Source organism: Mesoplodon densirostris, chromosome 1, assembly GCF_025265405.1.
Source record: "Mesoplodon densirostris isolate mMesDen1 chromosome 1, mMesDen1 primary haplotype, whole genome shotgun sequence".
NCBI classification, from domain to species: domain Eukaryota; kingdom Metazoa; phylum Chordata; class Mammalia; order Artiodactyla; family Ziphiidae; genus Mesoplodon; species Mesoplodon densirostris.
The window spans coordinates 218672531-218697723 of NC_082661.1; positions in this window are offsets into that span (position 1 = coordinate 218672531).

The following is a 25193-nucleotide window of genomic DNA, read 5'->3' on the forward strand; positions in this document are numbered from 1 at the left end:
CCCCTTTCTTTTTCTCTTCTCCTTCTGAGACTCCTATAATGCAAATGTTGGCATGCTTGGTGTTTTCCCAAAGATATCTTAAACTGTTTTCATTTGTTTTAAATTTGTCTTTCTTTTTACTGTTCTGACTGGGTGATTTCCATTATTCTATCTTTCACATCAGTTATGCATTCTTCTATATCATTTAGTCTGCTATTCATTCCTTCTAATGTGTGTGGTTTTTTTTTTTCAGTTAATATATTCTTCAGTTATCACTGATTCTTTTTTATATTTTCTAGTTTCTTTTTAAAAATTCTCATGGTATTCATCTATTCTTTCCCCTAATTCAGTTAGCATTCCTATTACTAATGCTTTGAATTCTTTATCTAACCAATTGTTTATTTCTGTTTCAGTAGTTGTTTTTTCAGAGGTTTTCTTTTGCTCTTTCAATTGAGACAAATTCCTCTGTCTTCTAATTTTGCTTATCTTTCTCTGTCTTTATTAAATTAGGTCAAAACAGTTACCTATGGTGGTCTTGAAGTGGTGTTCTTACATAGGAGCATCCCTATATAGTCTGTGTGTCCAGTGGCTTTGGTGGGAGAGCTGGATTTGATACGAACACAAGTCAGATCTTTCCTCAGGATGTGCTGGCAGCTATCACCTTGGTAGGAGGTGGTGCTGGAGAAGGAGGGGCTAGGGCTGGAGCCAGGTGTGGGGCAGGGGCAGGTCCCAAGTACTAGAGCAGAAGCCTGAGGGTTGGGTCTGAGCCTGCTCAGTTCCTTTTAAGTGTGTGCTCTTTCCCCGCCCAGTACCAGCACCCTCAACCCCAGAGGGGGACAGTGTTAGAGCAAGAGAGGCTGGTACGGGTATTTGGTTAAGGTCAGGGTACCGGGTGTGGTCGTCTGGCCACTGTCAGAAATATGGTCTGCCTCTGATACGCTGCCTGTGTAATTGCCAGTAGTGGTTGCCACCTCCCTGTTGATATGCTGCTTAGGATTTGAGCCACCACAGCGTCTCGCAGCTATGCTGTTTCCTCGCTGTTTCCTATGCTGTTTCCAAGGTCATGGCATCCCTTGCTTCATTGTGGTTTGCTTGGCTCAGGCTGGGATGCTATCAGGGTGGTTGTGGGAAAGCAGTCAACCGCACAGTTTCAGTCCTCCCTTTCCACTCCCTGTCTCCTGCTTCCGGTTCAAGCAAGCATTTGCATACTTCTCAGGAGCAGAATCCAGCCTTCCCGCAGTCCTCCTGCTAGTCCCACTGGCCCTCTGACCAGCCAAGGGGGCTTGTCTTCCTTTTGTTGGATTCCAGGACTGGAGCGCCCAAAGTGTGGCTTGAACCACTCACTCTCCGGGGAGAGTCTCCACCCACGTAATCTCCCCTTTCTTCTGAGTCACCTCCCAGAGCACATGTCCCCCTACCTGATCACTTTTCTTCCCTTGCTACCTGATGCTGCGTGTATCTTTCTTACAGCCTTGGTTGTACAGGAGTCTGTCTGCCAGTCTTCAGTTAGTTTTCAATGAGAATTGTTCCACGAGTATATGTATTTTCTGATATATTTGTGGGGAGAGGTGAGTTCCACATCCTCCTACTCCACCACTGTCTGCCCAAATGCTTTAAATGTCATTTAGATCTTGCGTTAATGACAGAAAAGAAGAAACATAGAAGTATAGAACTAGTTTCTTCCTTTGGTGAACTTTATTTTGAAGATTAAAAACGAGTACTGGGCTGACTGGTGTTCAGTAAAAATTACGCATGATGAAGGCATTGTGGTATGTGAAACGTGCACTGGATGTGGACCACAGTTCTGTCCTCATCTTGGCTCCTCAGTCACCATGATCGTCATTTTCAGGGCATCTCTCAAGCCTTTGTGTCCCTGTAGGGAGATGCTTTCTCAGCCCACTGCACAGGGTATTTATGGTGATCCAGTGTTTGTGATATATGTGAAAGTGTAACCTAAGCAAAAAGTGAAAGTGAGTAATAAACAATTTAAAGTTTAAACTCTGAGAGACTCTTAGGAAAAACATTCATACACATTAAGTGCTACATTGTAAGGATTATGTAAACCAATAATGTCTTTACATCTGATGAGTAAGGATAGTTTTACTTTCCAGGTAGCACATTAACTACCTCGATGTTCTTTGACCCAGAAACAGTTTTGCTCTTGGCTCAAAGCAACCAGTAATAAAATTCTCTTCCATTCTCATGATGACACAGGGTCAAGATTATAGAATCTTGAATTCTGATCAAGAGATATTGTACAGAACTGCAGTACCTTGCAAATAAAGGGACTAGTCATTTCCTGGGTTGTATCCTGTGTAATAAGGGATAAGCATCTGTAGTCAGTATTTTAAAGAGAAAATGCTGAAGGATAGAAAAATCTTTTTAAATTCCAGCACTGCACAGAGCAGTTATTGAGGAAGGAGAGACCAAAGAATCCCCAAAATTGGTATTAAAAGCTCTAATACTGCATTGAACACACAGGAGAGTTACTCGGGACATTATAGGATTCAACAATGAAAGATGGGGATATACGTGAAACCAGAAGAAAGAGGTACTCAGAGACTTCTGGCTAAAATGTCCTGTTAACTCAAGAAAGGGGAAATAGAAAATCAATGTAATTTGACAAAATTAAATACTACTTGTAGCTTGTTAAATATATATTTATGTTTGAGTTAATACTTGTCTAGTGAACAGTATGTAATTTCTTCCACTATGTAGCTTCAGTTATAACTGACTGTTTACAAGGTCCTGGATTGAAAGAAAATCAAATACCACTAAAGTAGTCACATATATTGGGTATGATTCAATAAATAGTTTTAGTCAAGGGCCTGGTACCCATATCAATTAGCAGTAAGTCTCTCATTACAGAATGATAATTTAATTACTTATTTAATTACTTATTCTATGTCGTATGTGAAGAAAGTGCTTTGAAAATTATTTCTGTCGATCACACAGTTATGGAACATTCACGTTATCCTCATTTAATCCTCACAACATCTCTTGTGTGGAGAGAGTGGTTCAGTTATTCAAGCCATTTGCTGAGGAGGAAGCTGAGACTTTGTGTGATTCTATCACTTGCCCAAGCACGTCTGACTAACAAGAAGCACACAGGGGATTTGAAACACAGGGTATTCTGACTCCGGAATATGAGCTATTGATACTGCATGGCTGGATTTCTTACTGTTCCTCATCTCACATATGGAAAAGAATTAAGTGCAGTTTTTTAAAAGCACATAGAGTTCTGGACAGAGTGCCAGGGCTTTAGTTCATGGCAATGCCGCCATTCCCCTTATCCAGACAGTTTTCTTTCTGCAGCGCTATTGATGAGAGAGAACATTGTCTTTGGTTTTATAGCTGGTGAACAGTGAATAAAATATTCTCAGATATAGACTTGTGCTTTGTCACTAAGTGAAAATGATTGCAGCTACAGCAGTGAAGCACATGAACTCTGTTTCTCAGTTCTGTCATCTATCAGGTCAAGGGAGTGATTTTTAAGCTTCTTTAGGATTTCCAGAAGACTAGGCTAAGAAATGCACAGCTTGGTATCAGTAAATAAAAGATTGCCAGGCAGAAACATACTGAGTGATTGTGTATGTGTGTGTGTGTGCATATGTGTGCATGTATACCTGTGTCTGTATGTTCATGTATTACTTGCATAATTATGTAACTTTTCTAAAATTTAAAATACATTGAGATATACATCAGGTCACACTTTTTATTACTAACTCTGCCTCTTTCTAATGCTGTTGAATTCCCAAAGCAAAGACTGCCAAGATAAAACTTAAAATTATGTAATTTAAGCATAGTAATTATTTTGCTTAAAAGCATATTGATTTGTCCAGTGAACATAAAGACACAGATGGACAACTTCTAAAATACTGATACACTTTTAGGATAGAAGTGAATTTTGCAAGGGCCACTCATTCATCAAGAAATATTGTTAGAAGCCAAGGCCTTATTCTCAGACCTTGTCTGTTTTCTCTGCTTTCCTTCCATAAGGCAAGCACCTGTCATTTATTCTCAGTAGCTATCTGATATTATCTTTCCAGAAATTCTTCACCATGCATAGATGTATATTGGAATTTGGGTCTCCTTTATCAGTCCCCTTACTCTTTTCGCAATCAACCCCCTCAGACTGCTCCCAAAGTCAAGGGGGGGGGGTCCTTTTCTTTTTAAGGGATATGTCATTAATAGACACAGGGATAAGATATGAAATTGATAGCAGGTACTAAGGTGTTACTCACTACAGATGTGGAGAGAAGTAAACACATCAAAAGAGTGACTCTTAGTTGGAGCTAAGAACTCATAATATTGAGTGTTATGCTGAGAGTTTTTTTTAAATTTCAATTTTTAATCTTCACAAAAATCCTTCTCCCACCGGATTTCCTCATGCCTTTTTGTCAGCCAGTTCTCAAATTCAAAGTTTGCTGAATGATCACCACCCCAACAACTGGTCTCTATCAATTATCCTGTTGTATTTTCTTCACAGCACATGTCATAATCTGAATATACCTTGTCTATTTGTTCATTATATCTCTCTCAGGAAAATGACTAGACTGAGAGACTTTAGTCAAAAACTATTTACACTATGTGGCATCTTTGTGAATTTAGTAAGTTATCTAGTATGACTAAGCCTCTGTTTGCACATCTACAAAACTGGACTAGTAAAAACTTAAAAACTGTTGTGAAGATTAAAAATAATAATGTGCATAAAGCTGTTGAGCATTGGCCAACATACATTAAGGATCACTTCTCACTGCACTGTATTCTCATTATAATGATCAAATCCAAACCACTATAATCTTTTTTCTAAACCTCTGAAATACTGTTCGTCACTTTTCCCTTCATTCCTCTCCTATTTTCATAGAAGACATGTTTCTAAACATAAATAAAATCATATTATGTTCCAGTTTAAAACACTGTTTTCACCCTCAGAATGAAATCTAAACTCCTTAAAATGGCCTAGATGACCCAGCAAGATCTGGTTATTTATTGCCTACCTTTTATGACCTCATTTTATACCACTCTTTCCCTCTCACACTGACCACTCTTTTGTTCCTTAAATATAACAAACTCTTCTCCCATATTTTTTTACATTTTTCATTGCTTACTGTTTAAGGAAATATGGAAATTGAAAAAATTTATTAAAAAATGAAACATATACTCTGAAAATGAAATGAATTTCTAGAAATATCTAACAATGGATGAATCAAACAGTAGATACCAAGAGAGGGAGAATAAGTGAATTGGAGGAAATATCTGGCAAATATAGCATGCAAAGGAAAAGAAATGGAAAAAAATGGAAGAGCAGTTGAAGTACAGTGTGTAGAATGAGAAGCCCCAAATAGTTCTCATAGAACATTTGAAAAGTAAGAGGGAGGGTGGAGGTACATCAGTATTTCAAGAGGCAATGACATAAAGTTTCCCAGATTGGAGGAATATACAAAGCATACAAAGGATAAATAAAAACAAATCCACACTTATACATGTTACAATGAAACTACAGAACCTGGGAGATAAAAATATTGAAGTCACCAGAGAAAATAAACTGATTACTTTCAAGAAACAACAGACCGAAAGGAGTAATTTCACTTCCATCAGCAGATACCAGAAGACAGTGGCGTGATCATTCCTGAGTGATACATACATACACAGGATTTCATTGAAAGAGCTAAGGATTTATTTCCATCTGTTGAGACCAAGGATCTGGTGCACTTTGATCATTGCTCTACTGCCAGTGTCTAGAATGGATGGTAGAAACTCCTGTGCTATTTTCTGAATGAATGAATCAATGAATAAATCAATTAAAGGGCTCAAAAATTGTCATTAGTATAAATAAAAATAATGAGCAAGTAGAAGTCACAAAATTTACAACATTCAAACAGTACTTGTCCCATCTCCCTTCTGAGATGGTACATGACATTTATAAATTTGCAGTTACTTCTGAGAGAGGAGCTTGCAAAACTTTTCTCCTTCTGACCCACCGTTGTAAAGAACAAAGACTTCTTCTTCCCAGTGTGAGGATCCAGCAAGACAGACACCAGAGAGCATCCCATAGCCTCTGTAGAGAACAATTTGAATATCTGAAAGCCTTTCACTGAACATACTCCAGTGCTGTTCATCACTCAAGTTACGGATTCTTTCTTCTGTTAAGAATCTAAATATCATAACTTCTACTCATTCTACTTTTATGTTGCTCTTAGTTAAAATATAATCAATTTTCATGCTGTAAAGGCATTTTGGAGTATAAATATATATATTTTTAGAGACTTCACTCATATAACTATAGTTGTGTTTATTTCTTCTCTACCCCATTGTTCTTGTTCCATTAGGATTATGAGCTGATATGTCATAGAATTGTATTTTCTAGTAATATATGCATATGTGTATAATGGATATAAAAGAAATATCTGACTGCTATGTTTAGTAGTTTTATTACAAGATTAAAACTTTTTATTTGCTATAGATTATATCTTGATTTTGCCTATTTATTAAAAATTAATATACTTTATTTATTAGAGCAGTTTTAGGCTTGCACACAATTGAACAGAAAATAAAGGGAGTTCCTATATATTCCCTCTCCCTCGTTTATTATTTACATCTTGCATAGATGTGGTATACTTGTTACAGTTGATGAATGAATATCAATACATTATTATTAATTAAAGCCCATGGTTTACACTAGGTTTCACTCTTTGTGTTGTACTGTTCTTTTTGGTTTTGACAAGCACATAATGCCATGTATCCACCATTACACCATCACATACCATTACAGCATCATACTCAATAGTTTCACTGCCCTAAAAAACCCCTGTGCTCTACCTATTTGTCACTCTCAAACCACTTGTGACATCTGTTCTTTTAAATGTCTCTATAGTTTTGTCTCTTCTAGAATGTCATATAGTTGGAAGCATACAATATGCAGCCTTTTCATGCTGGCTTCTTTCATGTATATATATATATATATATATATATATATATATATATATATATATATATATATACACATACACACACATACATTTAAGGTTCCTCTGTTTCTTTTTTGTGGCTTGATGGCTTGAGAGCTCCTTTTGTCTTTTAGCACTGAATAATATTCCATTGCATGGATATACCACAGTTTGTTTATCCATTTACCTATTGAAGGATATCTTGGTTGCTTCCAAGTTTCAGTAATTATCAATAAAGTTCCTATAAATATTTGTGTGCAGGTTTTTGTGTGGACATAAGTTTTCAACTCATATATTCCTTGACATAAATATCAGGGAATGTGCTTGCTGGCTCATGTGGTAAGACAGTGTTTAGCTCTGTAAGAAACTGCCAAACTGTCCTCCAAAGTGGCTGTACCATTTTGAATGCTCACTAGCAATGAATAAGAGTTTCTATTGCTCTACACCCTCATCAGCATTTGATGTTGTCAGTTTTGTTTTTTTTTTAGCCATTCTAATAGGTACATAGTGATGTCTCATTTTAATTTGAAATTTTCTAATGATAAATAATGTTTAACATCTTTTCATATTCTTATTTGTTATCTGTATATTTTCTTTGGTGAGGTGTCTATTTAGATATTTTACCCACACTTTATTTGGGTTATTTGTTTCCTTATTGTTGATTTTTAAGGTTTTTTGTATATTTGGATATAGTCCATGAGATATGAGTTTTGCAAATATTTTTCTTGCAGTCTGTGCCTTGTTGTTTCATACTTTAATACTGTATTTTGCAGATCAGAAGTTTTTAATGATAATGAAATCCAGCTTATCAAAATTTCCTTTCACAGATCATGCTTTTGGAGTTGTTTTCTAAGAAGTCATTGCCAAACCAAAGGTCACCTAGATTTTCACCATTATTGTTTCCTAGAAGTTTTATAGTTTTGCAGTTTTTGCATTTTGCATTTAGGTCTCTGACCCATTTTGAGTTAATTTTTGTGAACAGTTTAGGGTGAGTGTCTAGTTTTTTCGATTTTTTTGTTTTTTGTTTTTTTGGGGGGTTTTCTGCATGTAGATTTATTTTTTTATTTGTGCTTCAACAAGACCTATTGTTTTATTGATTGGAAATTTCTTTATTCCTGCTGGAGAGAGTTACATATACTAAATTGTTGTAGTTAGTTGTATTAGATTTCCATTGAAGCCATTTCATAAATTAAAAGTTGTATTAGTTGGCTCAGGATGCCATAACAATATATCATAGATTGGGTGACTTAAAAAACAGAAAAAAAATTTTTTTCACGGTTCTGGAGACTGGAAATCCAAAATCAAGTTTCCAGCAGGGTTTGGTTTCCAATGAGAGCTCTCTTTTTGGTTTGAAGATGGCTGTCTTGCTGTGTTTTCATATGGCAGAGAAAGAGAGAAATCTCTCTCTTCCTCTTATAAATCTACAATTCTGTCAGATTATGGCCTTGCCCTATGACCTCATTTTACCTTAATTACTTCCTAAAGACCTTATCTCCAGATACAATCACATTGGGGGTTAAGGCTTCAATATAAGAATTTGGGAGAAGTAAATAATGTTTGTATAGTAAATGTGAATCTTATTTACTTAAATATATTACAGAATTTTAAATTCAGACTGTGCTTGTATGAAGACTTTACCACTTTTTAATTGAATGGGGGGCTCTATATCTTTAAGTCAAATGAGATCATCTTAAGAATCCCTGTTTTACAGATCACTTAGAAAATATATTCTATCATTTTTTCACTGTAGGCAATTAGAAGCTGTGTATGAGAGAGAGAGAGAGAGAGAGAGGAGAGTATGTGTGTGTGTGTTGGTTTTGGCTTTGTTTTGGGTTTTCTGTGGTATTTTTTGCTTCTTTTACCTGTTTTATACCAGCTATAAATTCTTGAAGGATCACTGATTAACCTCAATGTTGCTTAAATATTGACCCAGAAAATTCTTAATACCAGTCAGACTTTAGTGACTGAACTGTACAGGGATAAAGTACTCTTTGTGGACACTGATAGTAAGTTTTTCTTTTCTTAACTGGGTAGCATTAAAACACTGGCAGGGAATAGGGAAGACTTCAGCAAGACTTCATTTCTGCAAATTACTTTGAACTTAAGCCATGTTAAAAATCATAGTACATAACAATAAGAATTTAAAGGAATAATAACCATAATACTGAATCATAGTAGTCCTGGGTATTTAGAATATTCTTTATATTCTTTTGTTTAAAACATTTCTTGCAGTATGATATATGAAACTGGTTATGAAAATGGTATATGTTCATACTGGTAAATCATGGGAAATAAGACTTCTCTGGTGGTGCAGTGGTTGAGAATCTGCTTGCCAATGCAGGGGACATGGGTTCAAGCCCTGGTCCGGGAAGATCCCACATGCCACGGAGCAACTAAGCCCGTGTGCCACAACTACTGAGCCCGTGTGCCACAACTACTGAAGCCCGCACACCTAGAGCCTGTGCTCCGCAACAAGAGAAGCCTCTGCAGTGAGAAGCCCACACACCACAATGAAGAGTAGCTCCACTTGCCACAAATAGAGAAAGCCCACACGCAGAAACGAAGACCCAACGCAGCCAAAAATGAATTAATTAAAAAAAAATCATGGGAAATTTATACCCATGTACAATGTCCTTGCCTTATGATTGTAAGATTATTATTTATAAACATTTAACTTGAGGTAACAGAAAGAGTATTGATTGGGCCTATAAGGTCCTACATGCTGTGTCTTACTCCATGTCACCTTAGATGTTCATTTTATTTTTCTGGTACTCAATTTGAGTTAAAAAAAAAAAAGATAATATCACATAAAGTGTCTTCAAAAACAAAATATGTTATTTCCTTTTAAAGAAATATCTAAGAAATATGCTGATTATTATGCACTTAGCACTGTGAACATGGAAGGGAAAGAATGAGAAGACACAGGACACATAAAGCAGAAAGTCTTCTTACAAAAGATGATAATTACCACACCACTTTTAAAACAATCTGATTTGAAAAAGGCAGTAATTAATGACTTGTTAAATAATTGGGAACATAGACTCCAGTAGTGGCAGGCACAGTTTAATAAGTGAAGGCTGGAATGGTTATGGGAAGTTTCATAGAGGAGATGACAGGCAGAATAATACTCCATCCCTGCAAAGATGTCTCTGCTCTAATCCCTGGCACCTATGAATACGTCCCCTTACATGGCTGTGATGGTTAATTTTATGTGTCAGTTTAGCTAGGCCAGGGTAGCCAGATATTTGGTCAGTCTAAATGTTGCTATGTAGGTATTTTTTAGATGAGATTAACATTTAAATAGACTTTGAGTAAAGTAGATTAACTTTCATGAGTCGGTAGGCCTCATCTATTCATTTGAAGGTCTTAAAAAAAGACTGAAGGTTTTCCCCTAAGGAAGAAGGAATTCTGCCTTCAGACTGCCTTTGGGTTTGAGAAACATCATTTCTTCCCCTGGTTCCCAGACTGCTGGCCTCTCCGCAGCTTTCGGTCTTGCCAGCCCCCACGATCCTGTAACCCAACTCCTAATTCCTGAAAAAGAATCCATCTCTCTCTCTACCCACCCCACCTTACCCCCCCCCACACACACACAATGGTTCTGTTTCTCTGGAGAACCCTAATACAATGGCAAAAGGGATCTAGAAGGTGCGATTAAGAACAGGGATCTTGAAACCTTGAGATAGGGAGAATATCCTCAGTTATCCAGGTGGACCTGATCTAATCCCATGCATCCTTAAAATGGAAACACTTTCCTGGTTAGGGCTAGAGGTTAGTATGACTATGGAAGAAGAGTCAGTGGCCAGTTTTGGCGATGGTGGAGAAGGCGTGAGCCAAGGAATGTGGGCAGCCTCTTAGCAAGGAAATAGATCTTGTCCAGAACCTCCATAGAGGAACACAGCCCTGTTATATCTTTTAGTGCAGAGACCCATGCAGAGCTTCTTACCTAAGGAACTGTAGATAATAAATGTGTGGTGTTTTAAGCCACTAAGTTTGTGTTTCAGTAGCAGTAGGAAACATACTGGGGAGGTGGAATTTATAGCCTGAATAGGACTTGAATAAGAGTTGTGTAGGCAGAACTGAATTGCAGGCCTGACTGTGGAGTGCTCCTGTACTAAAGGGGGCTGGCTTGTCTGGAGTGGAGGATAAAGCTTCACTTAGGCATAAACCTTCCTGTTACCGCAGTGGAGGTTGACACAGCGACACTCTTAAGTCGGAGGAAGATGGCACGGCTCCTGAAGCTGCCGTGGGTGCATGAGGGCAGCTGCATGAGAACAGCAGTTTTGCCACTTAACTACCTCAGACCCCAGTTGTCTGAAATTGCAGCTTTTTACATATAATCATAGATCATGATGTTTAAGGCTATAAAAGATATAAAGAGGTTGCTTGATCTAGGCCTCTGTCTTCATGTAGCCAGTTACTGTCATCCTTATGAACAAAATACTGTAACTGAGACCCAAAGGAGAGCCGTCATATGTCTAAGGTGGTCCCACTAGTCATCAACAGAGTAGACTCTAAAATGCAGGTCTGATAACACATTTATGTGAGAATCTTCAAAAAAGGAGATATTCGGGCTTCCCTGGTGGCGCAGTGGTTGAGAGTCCGCCTGCCGATGCAGGGGACACGGGTTCGTGCCCCGGTCTGGGAAGATCCCACATGCCGCGGAGCGGCTGGGCCCGTGAGCCATGGCCGCTGAGAGCCTGCGCGTCCGGAGCCTGCGCGTCCGGAGCCTGTGCTCCGCAACGGGAGAGGCCACAACAGTGAGAGGCCCACATACCGCAAAAAAAAAAAAAAAAAAAAAAAAAAAGGAGATATTCACAATTACCAAATATATAAGTTTAAAAGGTATATTGATATGTTTCTCTAATATAGAACACTTTGAAATTTCACTTTAGTTTTTAAATAGCTCATCATACATACTGAGGGCTTTGTTTTTCTCTGTAAGTAATAGTATCCCTCAATCCCAAAATATGTGAAGAGCAGAAAAACTACTTGAGCTCTATGACTGACTTCTTTTCTTACCTGAATTTTTTGACCAATGGATTGCCTATGATTTTTCAATGATATTTATTGTTTGCTTATTCAGCCATGGACATGGTAGAGAATAATCTCTTGAGTAAATGAGTTAAAGGGATTAATCCCATATATCATTGCTTGTCAGTGTTATAAGAACAATCTTTAACAGCAAAAGAATGACAACCCTAGCTTTGTATACTGTGTTGAGAGAGGATGCCTAAAGTACACTAATGCAAGCTTGTAGTTATACTATTATTTATGGCATAACATGCTGATGTTAAGTATGATTATAAACACCATTATGTATTAGATGCAATTCATTTTGTTTTTCTCATCTGGTTTGAGGACCCGTGAGATTATATATCATCTCAGCATGCAGCCAGAACAATATCTGAGTTGGTTGGAACACTGAGCATATTTCCCTTAGAGAGACTTACTGTTCTTAAGAATAAGAATATGATCATTCAAGAGTGCCTTCTTCCTAAATGTGTGATAAAATGCTAGGAGTCACAAGGCCCAGTAATAACACCCATACTCAGGCAACGTAGAGTGGTGACAGGATCTATTCAGACCTGGGTTTAAATTGATTTCTCTCAATTATTTCCTTCCTCTTTCCTTGCTTCCTTCCTTTCTTACTTCCTTCCACAAATATTTACAATGTTCCAGGCTGTTATTAAACTATAGTTATTATATATAGTTATTAAGGTATAATCTCTGCATTGAAAGAGCACATAGTCTAATCATACACCATTGCTGGCTGTGTGACCTTACTTAAGTTGCTTGACTTCTCTGAGCACCTAGTACTGAGTCAGTCATCATGAGAGGTGAACTAAAGGGAGCTATCCTTTTTCTTGATCCCAAATTCTTTGCTGGGGTGTGCGTACCTCATGGACAACTCCTAACTCTCTCTTTTTTCTTACACCAGTAGTTTTGAATGGTGGTGGGAAAGAGTTGAAAAGGATGAGCTTTCTCTACTCCTGAGGTTTCCTTCCTTATAGAGGGAGCTTCTTTAGCATAACATTCTAGGACTTTTTCTGCCTCATCACTCTTTTATCTCCCAGTGAAGAGGCAGGATTTACCTGATGGGTGAATTTAGAAGGAGAAGCCAGGTGTGAAGGGCTGACCCTTTGTCTCTCCCTGTCTTGGGAAGCATGTATCCTGTGCATATCTGTCATGCTATAAGTTTTCAAGAGCCTTGTTCTAGGACAGAAGTATGCAGTGATCCCATTTTGCCTTTGTCATGGTGGGTAAGTCAGTTTTACTGTTGTGTTCATTATAAGCCCACTTACCATCCAATAAAAGCCATGTGTTCCATTATGAGTAATAAAGATGGTATTTTGGTGCCCATCTGCCTTTCTCAACTGGTTCAGAACTCAGGTGGGGAAGAGCAGTGATATTATTGTGCCACTGTGAATCCCATTAAATGATAATTATCGTTTCCTTGGGACTCTTTTGCAAAAAATAATTTTTTAAAATGTCACCTGAACCTAATGATTGCAGATGCTAGCATAATAGAAACAGGCCGGGGGTCACATGCCTCTCTCTATTTTTCTCTGTGAGAGAATAAGTGTTGCCTGATTCCTTTCTCCCAAAAGAGAGGTTATAAAAGATCCTGATGAGGTTACTCCTTTATGTTTCTCCTTTCCTTATTTAAAAATTAATGGCTTGGTTCCAAAGGAGTTGTCATAGTTTCCTACTAATTTTCTTAATTACTATTTTAAGTTGTGCAATTGCATTTTGGATATGTAATTTTTTTTAATTTGTCATACTTTAGTACACCCCTGTGAGGTAGGATATCTACATTTTGTAGATTAAGAAATCTCCAGGGAAAAGGAAGTGACTTGCCTAATGTCACACAACAGAACAACAAAACTGTCAATTTGTTGGTGAATATGGAATTAGGCATAATTAGAACTCATCGGTAAGCTTCCTCTTATGAAATTCATCTGGAGACTCATCAGTAGGTATAGCTGAAATTTTTAGAAGTGTAGAGCAGGAAAGTCGGCTTCTTGTTCTGCTTATTATAACTGAATTATTGAGACCTTTAACATAAAACTTGGTGTTTTTCTTTGGAGTCAGCCCTGACTGATAATTGTATCAATAGTCCTGGAAAAGACTGAAGACTTTAAGATACATTTGCTCTGGCTAAACCTGCTAGCCTATCATTAATGTTTAGTGTAACTGATGTAAAGATTTGAAAATGTTTCTTCTGATTCTTCATTGTCATGTTATATAGTAGCATGCTGGAACCAGCTCATAATAACTTGTGAGAGCCAGCTTAAATTTTCAGGAATAGTAAAAGACAGTTTTTAAACATAACCATTATTGAAAATTAAATTATATAAACTTAAAATTCAAAAACTGTGTTGAAACCAAAACAAATATCAAAGTTTATTACTTCTTAATTATTTTAGGATATTTTACTGTTATTACGCTCTTGAGGTTATTTACTCTATGTATCTAAATGGAGGAAATACTATATAATTATGTGCTATTGACTATCTCTTCCCAACTCTGCATTTAGTGATTTCATATTAGTAGCCTGAATTCAGTCATGTTGGAAATATTTACACCAGGGAAATCAGCAAATGCTACAAATCAGAACTTGATTATTGTTTTGCTAATTGTATGGACCTAAGAAAGTGATGGAGAAAATGTTAATAATGCAGATTAAATTTCAAATTATGTGCCACCTGTAGCTGTTACTTTGTGACTAGCATAAAAATATTTGAGGAAATACCATTTCAGTATTAAAAAAAAAACTATCAGTAAATTCAGGAAAAATATGCTCACTGCATTGGTGAATGACTAAAGTTCCCACATTTGTCCTCATTATTTCACCCTCACATAACTTATAAATATAAACTAAAATGTCAAGCAACAGTCCTTGCTAACCGAAATCGTGGTTTGGCTGTGGATACAAGAGTTCAGCAAAAATCAGTGAAAGCATTCCTTGAGAATCGACTAAAATAGAGTTTACAATAAATAGTATTGTGCATTTTATTATTATTTTCAATTGTAACTATACTCCCTTTATTATATATATATGAATCTTTTCCCAGAGAGATGATATGTAGTAGTAGGTTGAATGGTAGTCCCCTCAAAATATGTCTTATTCCCAGAATTTATTATGAATATAACATAATGTGGCGAAAGAATGAATATTACTTAGTATTGCAAATGTATGATTAAGTAAGGATCTTGAGAGGAGGAGTTTATCCTGGATAATCCTGGTGGGCCTTAATTGCAATCACATGTATCCTTAATAAAGCAGACACACAGAGAAGACCCAGAAAAGGAGGAGGAGCCAAGGATTGGCCTGTAGTCACCAGAAGCTGGGTAAGACAAGAAACAGATTCTCCCCTAGAGCCTGTGGAGAGAGTGTGGTCCTGATAACACCTTAATTTTGTACTGCTGAACTCCAAAACTATGAGAAAATACATTTCTCTTGTTTGAAGTCACCGAGTTCATGGTAATTTGTTATGACAGCCCTAGGAAGCTAATATAAGGTGTGATGAAGAGACATGTTATGGATGCATTTGGTATCGGGTAGTGAAAGTGGTGTTGATGTGATCAGGATTCTGGTCTCCCAACTTCTGGCTACTTATGTTTCCTTTATTTACGCTTCTAGGCAATTCATTTTTACATATGGTCCAAAGGTAAAAATAAAGCTCATTTACCTTAAAGTCCAAATCTACTCTAACCCTCTGCTAATGTGCATGTGTGCCCCACCCTCAATATTCCTGAGAAGTGGCAGATTAAATATCCTTCACTCCACTTATCAAACTTCCCAAACCCTTCAAGTGACAATGTTCTCAGTTTCCTTGTATCCTTGGTAACCTTTCAACAGATCTCTCATCCCCATGCTTGTCTTTGCTATTCCTTGCCCTTTAACGATTTCACTGCCATTTATTACTGAGAACCCATACCCTCAGCTTATTAGTTTTGTCCATTGCATTATTTCCTTACTCTGCATTATTACTATTCTGAGTAGTGTAACACCTTGGAATTATGAAGGGCCTTCGAATCTTTGCATCAGATTGATTTACTGATTTGGAAGTTATTTGCCTTCTCTATGATTCTATTGCATTTCTGTCATGTTTCAACTCCATAGCTTGTTGGCCTCTGTCCTAATAAACCTCTCTATTCTGGTTGTCTTGGTGATGCCTCTGTTGTATCTGGTTTCTCTTGTGTAGTCCTGTACTCACTTTATTAATCTCACTTATGAAAGAGTAGAAATCTGCTACCAGAGAAGAGAGTTGCTTTTTTTTATTAAACCAATATTGCCTAGTATAAAATCTCAATGCACTAAAAATGAGATTCTCCCATGTAAAAAAACAAAACAAACAAACAAAAAACATGCTTTAGCCAACATTTGTTGAGTACCACCAGTTTTATTGAGGTGTAATTGATATACAGTAAGCTTCACATGTTTAAACTGTAAAATATTCCTCTGTGTGTGTGTGTGTGTGTGTGTGTGTGTGTGTGTGTGTATAAACAAGCAAAATGATGAATACATTCATCACCTCCCACAATTTCCTCATGCTGCTCTGTGATTCCCCTCTCCCGGCCTTTCCCAACTATCTCTCATCCCCAGAAAGTCATGGATCTGCTTTTTCTATGTATAGATTAGCTTATATTTTCTAGAATTTTAGAAAAAAAATATAGTAGGTATTGTTTCTTTGTCTGACTTCTTTCACTCAGCATAGTTATTTTGAGATTCATTCATGGTGTTGCTTGTATCAATAGTCCCGAAATTTTTATTACTGAATAGATTTCCATTGAAGGGATATACCAGAACTTGTTTATGGATTTACCTGCTGATGGATGTTTGAGTTGTTTCCAATTTGGGGATAATTTTATAAAGTCGCTAAGGACACTTTTATGGAAATGTTTCATTTCTTTGGAAAACACCTAAGGATGGAATGGCTGGGTCATATGACAGGTGTATGCTTATCATTTTAAGACACCGTCAGCTGTTTTCCAAAGTAGTTGTACTGTTTCCACCAGCAGTGAGTTCTGATTTCCCCACATTCCTTGACATTACGTTGTATTGTCAGTCTTTTGTATTATAAGCATTATAATAGGTATGTAATGCTATCTGTTTGTAGCTTTAATTTTCATTTTCCTAATGATAACTGATGTTAAACATCTATTCATGGTCTAATTTGCCAATTCTATTCAAATATTTTGTGCATTTTAAATTAAGTTTTTTGTTTACTTATTTTTGAGTTATGAGAGTTCTTTATATATTCTGGACACAAATCTTTTATCCGATATATGCTTTGCAGATATTGTTTTCCTAATTTATGACTTATTTTTTCATTCTTCAGTTTCTTTCACAGAGCAGAATTCTTATGTTTATGAAGTACAACATATCAATAATTTTATTTTTTGAATCATACTTTTATAGCTATATTTAAGAAAGCTTTTCCTAATCAAAGATTTGTTTGCTTCTTAAGTTTTAGATTTTATATTAAGTTAATGAACTTCTTTTAGTGCAAGGTATGGTTTGAAGTACTTTTTTTTTTAATGGCTGTCTAGTTTTCAGCACCAGTTGTTGTTGAAAAATCTGTTATTTCTCTACTAAATTGCTTTTGCACCTTTATCAAAAATCAATTTTTCATATATTTTTGGACTCTATTCTGTTTCATTGATTTACTTAGGCATCTTTAAAACTGCACGACTCAGCCGGTACTTGAACCCAGCCTGCACCCAGATTGGGACTTGAACCCACAGGCTGAGACTCTAACTCAGCCAAAACTCTGACTGGAACTTGAACCTACTGTCTTTTACTTAAAATTGCTCACCTGGTGTCAGTACTTACTGAAGCTCAGGTTCTTTGTGTCTCATCACAGAAAGAATTCAGTGAGAAACAACGTGGTAGGTAAGAAGTGTATTTGTTTAGAGAGATACACATTCCATAGACAGAACGCAGTCTGTCTTAAAAGGCGAGAGTGGCCCCAGGGCATGGGGTTGTCTTGGAAAATGAGAGAAGCCATGGGAGAAACACATGCCACAGACAGAGTGTGCATGGGCCATCTCAGAAGGCGAGAGGCCCCAAAATATGGGGTGGTTAGTTTTTATGTGCTGGGTAATTTCATAGGCTAATGAGTGGGAGGATCATTCCAACTATCTTGGAGAAGGGACAGGGATTTCCAAGAATTGGGCCACCACCCACTTTTTGGCCTTTTATGGTCGGCCTTGGAACTGTCATGGCGCCTGCAGGTATGCCGTTTACCATGCTAACGCTAATTACAATGCTAATTACGATGAGAGTATAATGAGGCTCAAGGTCTACTGGAAGTCAAATTTCCACCATCTTGGACCTAGTTGGTTCTAACCAGTTTATGTTGTATCTTCAAGGGCTTTTTTATTCTTTTAAAGGTTGTGCCCTGCCCCCTTCCCTCCTGTTTCAAATTTATATTAACTTTCAATTACTAACTAGAATTAGAATATTTTAAAAATAATTATAAAGATTTAACCAAGTAGTCTGCCATTAATGTATTTTATTTTATTTCTTTCTATAATTAGAGTTAGTAAATAAAGCATTTTTTATTTTGCAATATATTCTAATATTACAATAATTTGAACTAAATAATATTAAATTATTAATCTTTTGGTCTTGCCCATTCAGTTTTTGGCAGTTTCCAGACTCCCCCACTGCCTGGCCTGGCATCCCTAGATAATTGTCTGAGGTTCAGACACACTCTAACTTGCTCTTATTTTCTTGAAAAAAAGGATGTAATTCTTCTAAGAAGAAACTAATGCTAATACAGTAAACTAATCTCTGTTGATTTGTAAAAAGGAACTAATAATCTTTCTTTTAATAAGTTTATTTATTTATTTTTGGCTGTGTTGGGTCCTCATTGCTGCGTGCAGGTTTTCTCTAGTTGCGGCGAGTGGGGGCTACTCTTTGTTGCAGTGTGCAGACTTCTCATTGAGATAGCTTCTCTTGTTGCAGAGCACGGGCTCTAGGCACGTGGGCTTAGGTAGTTGTGGCTCGTGGGCTCTAGAGAGCAGGCTCAGTAGTTGTGGCGCATGGGCTTAGTTGCTCTGAAGCATGTGGGATCTTCCCGGACCAGGGCTCGAACCTGTGTTCCTTGCATTGGCAGGCAGATTCTTAACCATTGCACCACCAGGGAAGTCCAGGAGCTAATAATCTTTATTCTACTTCTCACTCCAATATGTGCGTTTAAATTTAACATGATTCATTGATACCTACTATGCACCAGGTGAAATTTTACATGTGTAACTATAACTTCATCTAATTTCTTCATGTCAAACACAATAATATTTTTAAGTACTTTAGAAATCCTTTGGGCACTGAAGGGGTTTTTCATACTTTGGGAGTCATGTCATATAAGTAGTTTTTATTCTGCTTACCATAGAGCCAGTCAAATTTGGGGGAGAAGCCTCATTAAGTAAGGAGCATATAGAGTGAGATACATGAAATTTACTTTCTTTTTTTCCCCCTGAATGTTCAATTGCCTTTTTTAAAAAAGAAAATATTTCAATCCAAAATTCTCTTGCCATTCCTTGGGGATGATGGAGAGTAATTTTCAGAATGGACTAAACTATGCTAGAAATGGCACAACATAAAACTGTCCTTTATAAGAACAAACTGAGTACACATTGCACCTATGTACAATCTGTCACCCTAGCATAGCATTTTATATAGAACAGGATGTGCAGCTGTGTTTTCATAACACAGTGCAGTTCCATCATCCCACACAATGCTAGAAACTCTTCCACAGGACCTGTAATATACCTGTAGATAAACCATTTGCAATCTTTGGAATTCTGCCTTTTTTTCCCCATAATATAATTATTTTTTCTAATTCTTTTTGTATTATTCCAGTTCCACTTTCTTACTCATTTTTATTATTTTATTTTATTATTTTTATTTTTTTCTTTTTGCGGTATGTGGGCCTCTCACTGTTGTGGCCTCTCCCGTTGCGGAGCACAGGCTCCGGATGCGCAGGCCCAGCGGCCATGGCTCACGGGCCCAGCCGCTCCGCGGCATATGGGATCCTCCCAGACCGGGGCACAAACCCGTATCCCCTGCATCATTTTTATTATTTTAATCAAAATGACTAAATAAAATTTGACACATAGTTTTACATTTTATAATAGTGTTCTTAATTTGATATTCTTGAATTAAATTTATGTTTTAAGTTGGAAAGTTTAATTAAATCTGAGGTTAAATTTCTTTTGTTTAATGCTTTCAAAGAGACTTTGAGCTCAGCCTTTCCCAAATATTTCTATTCCCACATACAACTGAGTCCATCATTCCCTCACATGGATACTATTTTCAAAATAGGTCTTATATCTTATGTTTGTTGCATGCTGGCCCAAGCCAATTTAGCCATTCACAATTATTAGGTTTTTGGTTTTCATTTTTTATAAGTAGTCTCCAATTAAATTATTAGGTGAGATAGCTCCAGATGCTTTTTTTTTACACTGCTTCTACCTGATAGTAACTATGATAAATGCGAGTTTCGAAATACCGCTACTTATGGAAACATTTATTAAGAAACAGTGACAAAAACAGTCATATAACCTTTTCTTGTAAGTTCAGTGGAGTACAGCTTATTATCATTTAGGCATACTGGTGAGACTGTTACATGAAAGCTTAGCTCAAGGCATATGTGACAATCTTCTAGCAGTAGAATCCAGCTGTCCTGGTTGGAATACACTGACAGAATCCTTCATTGAATGTCTGAACCAAAGGTTGAACTAAAAGTATTGGGTCTATGGTACTACTCTGAAATGTATAATCTGCTGGGCAAATCAAGATACTTTGAATAACATGTATCACCAATGAAAAATTATTTCATACGTCTTTTGTATTAGCTAACAAACCCACAAGAGCAGAAGGAACCAAAGATAATGGAAGAAATTGTAGTCAGTTCTGGGATTTGAACTCCAGCTAACCAACCAGTAATCTCTGGAGTAGGTAAATCCTGATTAGGATCATTTAAATTAACCAACTGCCCTTAAAGTATAGATTAAAGTTAACTTATACACACACACGTCACTCAACTCAAGCAGTTTAGGGTACATTATAGCCATTTAACAAAGTCTACACAGATAAAATCCATGCTACAAGTATCTTCCAGATGAATTTCTCTAAAACAAAGCTTTGTATTTTTCACACTCCTTTCTTGCTCAAAGGTTCAGTTGTAATCCATTATCTATAAAGTTATATCTAAATCTTCAGCCTGGCAGTGATGGACATCCAAGATCTGGTGTCATCTATCTCACAAATCTTAACTGCCACCACTTCTCTAATGATCTTTTTCGCTTACCTACATGACTCTTCCCAGTATCATTTTTCTCTGATCTTCATCATTATGTCTTCTCCATCTCCATGAATAAGCTTCCTTATTCTTAATACATGCCAATGACTTCATTTTTTTTTCTGTTCTCTTCTACACATTTTCCTGTGGCTAACTATGCGCTCATTGGACTTCAACAATCTCCTGAGTGCTGCATTGAAAAGAGGAGATAAAGTGAGGAAGTAAAGTAGGGGAAATAACAGGTGCTTTCAGAAGGAGGAAAGGCAAGGTCAAGAAAAATAAGGACATAGATTGTCAGACTAAATTACAGTGGCTGAATTCATCAGATTCTCTTAAGAATTCAATGTTTAATTTATGGTATGAAGAGCAATTGGGGGAATACCATAGGCTTACCAAAAACTAAAATCTAGGAAAAGGAAAGTTTTGAAGTTCTCAAGTATTAAGTCAAAGTATTGACTTTACATAATTATATAGATATTTATTGGAAGACTCAGGGGCCCTCTCCAAATGTATCTTGAAATTCCATGATCCTAATCATATAAAGATTTTTTTATGAGAATAAAGTGTATGAATATTATAAACATCACTCTTAAGTAAGATATTTTAAAATTAACTGCAGCCTTTCCCCTAAGACATTTACATGTTTTCATTGAGAGAGAATAAATAACATATGCAGATTCCATATTTAAAATTCATTTGTATAGAAACCCAGATGGCTTGCCCTTTTTTAATATGTATTCCTCCCCACAATACTAAGGAAAAAATAGTCACAAATCATGCAAAATGAGAATTTGCCTGGACATAACCCTATGGATTGGGATGTAGATGGAGGCCCAAACCCACTTCCCCAGCAAAATATGAAAGGCTTAGATTATTCCTTTCCCACTTGTTGTACCTTCATTCAGTCCCTTTTGCCTCCTCGCTGATTATCATCATCAAGCAACTATTGCTCAGACCACAGGATCCCCTGACAAAAATGAAGTTTCTCCTCTTCAGGAAGAGAAATGAAATCACTGCAGGATGTTTACTTTTGACAGGGAATAAATAGTTATAGGATAGCCTTTACTCCGATTTGCTTGTTGTGCTGAAGTGTTTTGTTCATTTTGAATAGATGAATCAGTACTGTCTATCCCCAAAAGAGTAGTGTCTAGATTTTGGCAGATTTTAGAACAGGAGACTTTAAAAAGAAGTAGAAACTCTAATTTAGAAGCAAAAATTTTCCCAGAGTTTCCCCAAGTGGAGGAGAGAACGACCAAGTGAAAATTTGTAGTAAGCAACCAGCTATCGCTATTGACACCTGTAAATCCTAAGAGCTCCCTGATGGGTCGTTTCCAAGGGAAGATTCCATTTTCTAACTCATTCTTCAATGAGGGGGACAATAATTCTCAGCTTTTTTTAATTCTATGTTTAGGACCTTATTTCAGCAAGCCAAAAAATATAATACATATGATTCCATTTATATGCAATTCACCAGGCAACAATAATGTACAGTGACAAAAACAAAAAACAAAAAACAGTGGTTGCCTGGGGCCAGCACTGGTGTGTGGTGGTGGAGGCTGACTGCTTAAGGATATAAGGGAACTTTTTTGAGGTGATGGAAATGTTCCATATCTTGATTGTGGTGGTAGTTACTGGAATACATTTGTCAAAACTTGTCAAACTGTGCATTCAAAATGGGTATATTTTATAGAATATAAATTATACCTCAATAAGGTTGATACAAATTTTAAAAATATTTATGAATAATACCTATACAGATATACCTGAATATATGGGAAATTCCCTTAATCTTCTTGTTTCTAGGATTATAATTTCTGTGTGAAGCTTTTGTACTTTAGTAGGAAAGATTCATAAAATCAATCTAATTTCAAGTATTTTAATTAAAAAGTTTGTAGGATTTTATAAATTTATTTATTTATTTATTTTGGGGTGTGTTGGGTCTTCGTTTCTGTGCGAGGGCTTTCTCTAGTTGTGGCGAGCGGGGGCTACTCTTCATCGCAGTGCGTGGGCCTCTCACTGTCGCGGCCTCTCCTGTCGCGGAGCACAGGCTCCAGACATGCAGGCTCAGTAGTTGTGACTCACGGGCCTATTTGCTCCGCGGCATGTGGGATCTTCCCAGACCAGGGCTCGAACCCATGTCCACTGCACTGGCAGGCAGATTCTCAACCACTGCGCCACCAGGGAAGCCCAAAAAAGTTTGTAGGATTTTAAAATGCTAGCTCTATTTAATAGTTTTTGTCTGATGTTTAAAGTTGCTTGGATTAATTTATCTCAAGTTAAATTATCCTGAGAGATATGCCTAAACAACTGTCTGGTTCTTTTTATGTGATCTTGAGTATTAACTCCTGAAGTCAATAGAAACATAATTTAGTAAGGGACTTGAAGGGCTGGCATAGTTGATAACACATCAGTTTCATTACTAATACATGCCTTACCCAATAGAAATCTCCATTTTCTGTTTGTTTAGTCCTGACTTCTTTGCAAATATTAAAAATATTTTGGAAGTATTGATGCTTATGAAGACTTTTTTAAAAAATAACTTTATTTATTTATTTATTTATTTTTGGCTGTGTTGGGTCTTCGTTTCTGTGCGAGGGCTTTCTCTAGTTGTGGCAAACAGGGGCCACTCTTCATCGCGGTGCGCGGGCCTCTCACTGTCGTGGCCTCTCTTGTGGAGCACAGGCTCCGGACGCGCAGGCTCAGTAGTTGTGGCTCACGGGCCCAGTTGCTCCGTGGCATGTGGGATCTTCCCAGATCAGGGCTTGAACCCGTGTCCCCTGCAGCGGCAGGCAGATTCTCAACCACTGTGCCACCAGGGAAGCCCCTATGAAGACTTTTAAGGCTATAAACAAACAGGATATTTTAAATAGAAGGACTTAAGTTTCTACAATTCAAATTTCTTTTGAAACTATACAAACTTGATTTCTGTACAGATTTTAAATTTAGCACTACAAAATTTATCTTTCATTTGTAACACCATAAAGATGTAAGTCCTTGTATTTCTCTTCAGACATTTTTATGTTTATCTTTGTCTACTGCCCAAAAGTAGTTGCCTTCCTGATGTATGTGTTAAGGGTAATTTAGTCCATGAGTTATGACTCATTTGTAGTGGCAACATCTGTTAGAACTTCTCATTAAAGATAGAAATGAGACATTTATATCTGTATATAATAATTTGGTCTTCTTCTAACTCATTTTCACTATTTGCTTATGAATAATTCTATTTATCACTCAAGTCAGAAATGGAATCTCTCTGGAACTACAAATTGTTTTAGAGAGATGTGTGCTGAACTTTAATTGATAAGGAGAAAAAAATGTTACCTATTTTCTATGAGAGCTGACATAGACTTTTCCATTATTCTTTCTCTCTGTAGTTACCAAGTCCATATCAAATCTTGGACTAATGGTAACACATTGACTTTAATGCCAATCTATTTGGGGTATGTCTGTAGCAGACACTATTGGTACCCTGTGCCAGGTACCCATATCCCACCTCTGACTCATTGTAGCTGTGAGGGACTCTTCACTGAAATGCTGACCTCCTTCCAACTCTCCATTAGATCTTTCTCTAAGCAACAGAGACAAGTACTCATGGCCCATTTGCAGGTGTGGCATCAAGGAGCTGGTGGAAGTACTCATGCAGGGGAGAGGTGTGGGCTTTAAACAGTAAAAATCCAGTGTTGGTAGATAAAAGCTCCAGTTTCCAATCCTTCCCACAAAAGTTTTGTGTATATGCAATAAGATTCATTAGAGGTTCCTAAGTGGGATTGAGCTTTAGTTGCTCATAGTGATGACAAGCTCAATACTTCCTCCTTTAGTGTCTTTCTCTTCTTGGTCTCTTTCTCCCCACTCCTTCACTCTAGCTCCCTAGGATCACCTCCCAAATAAAGTATCTGCATCAAGTCTTTGTCTCAGGCTCTGCTTTCCAGTGAACTCAAACCAAGATGAC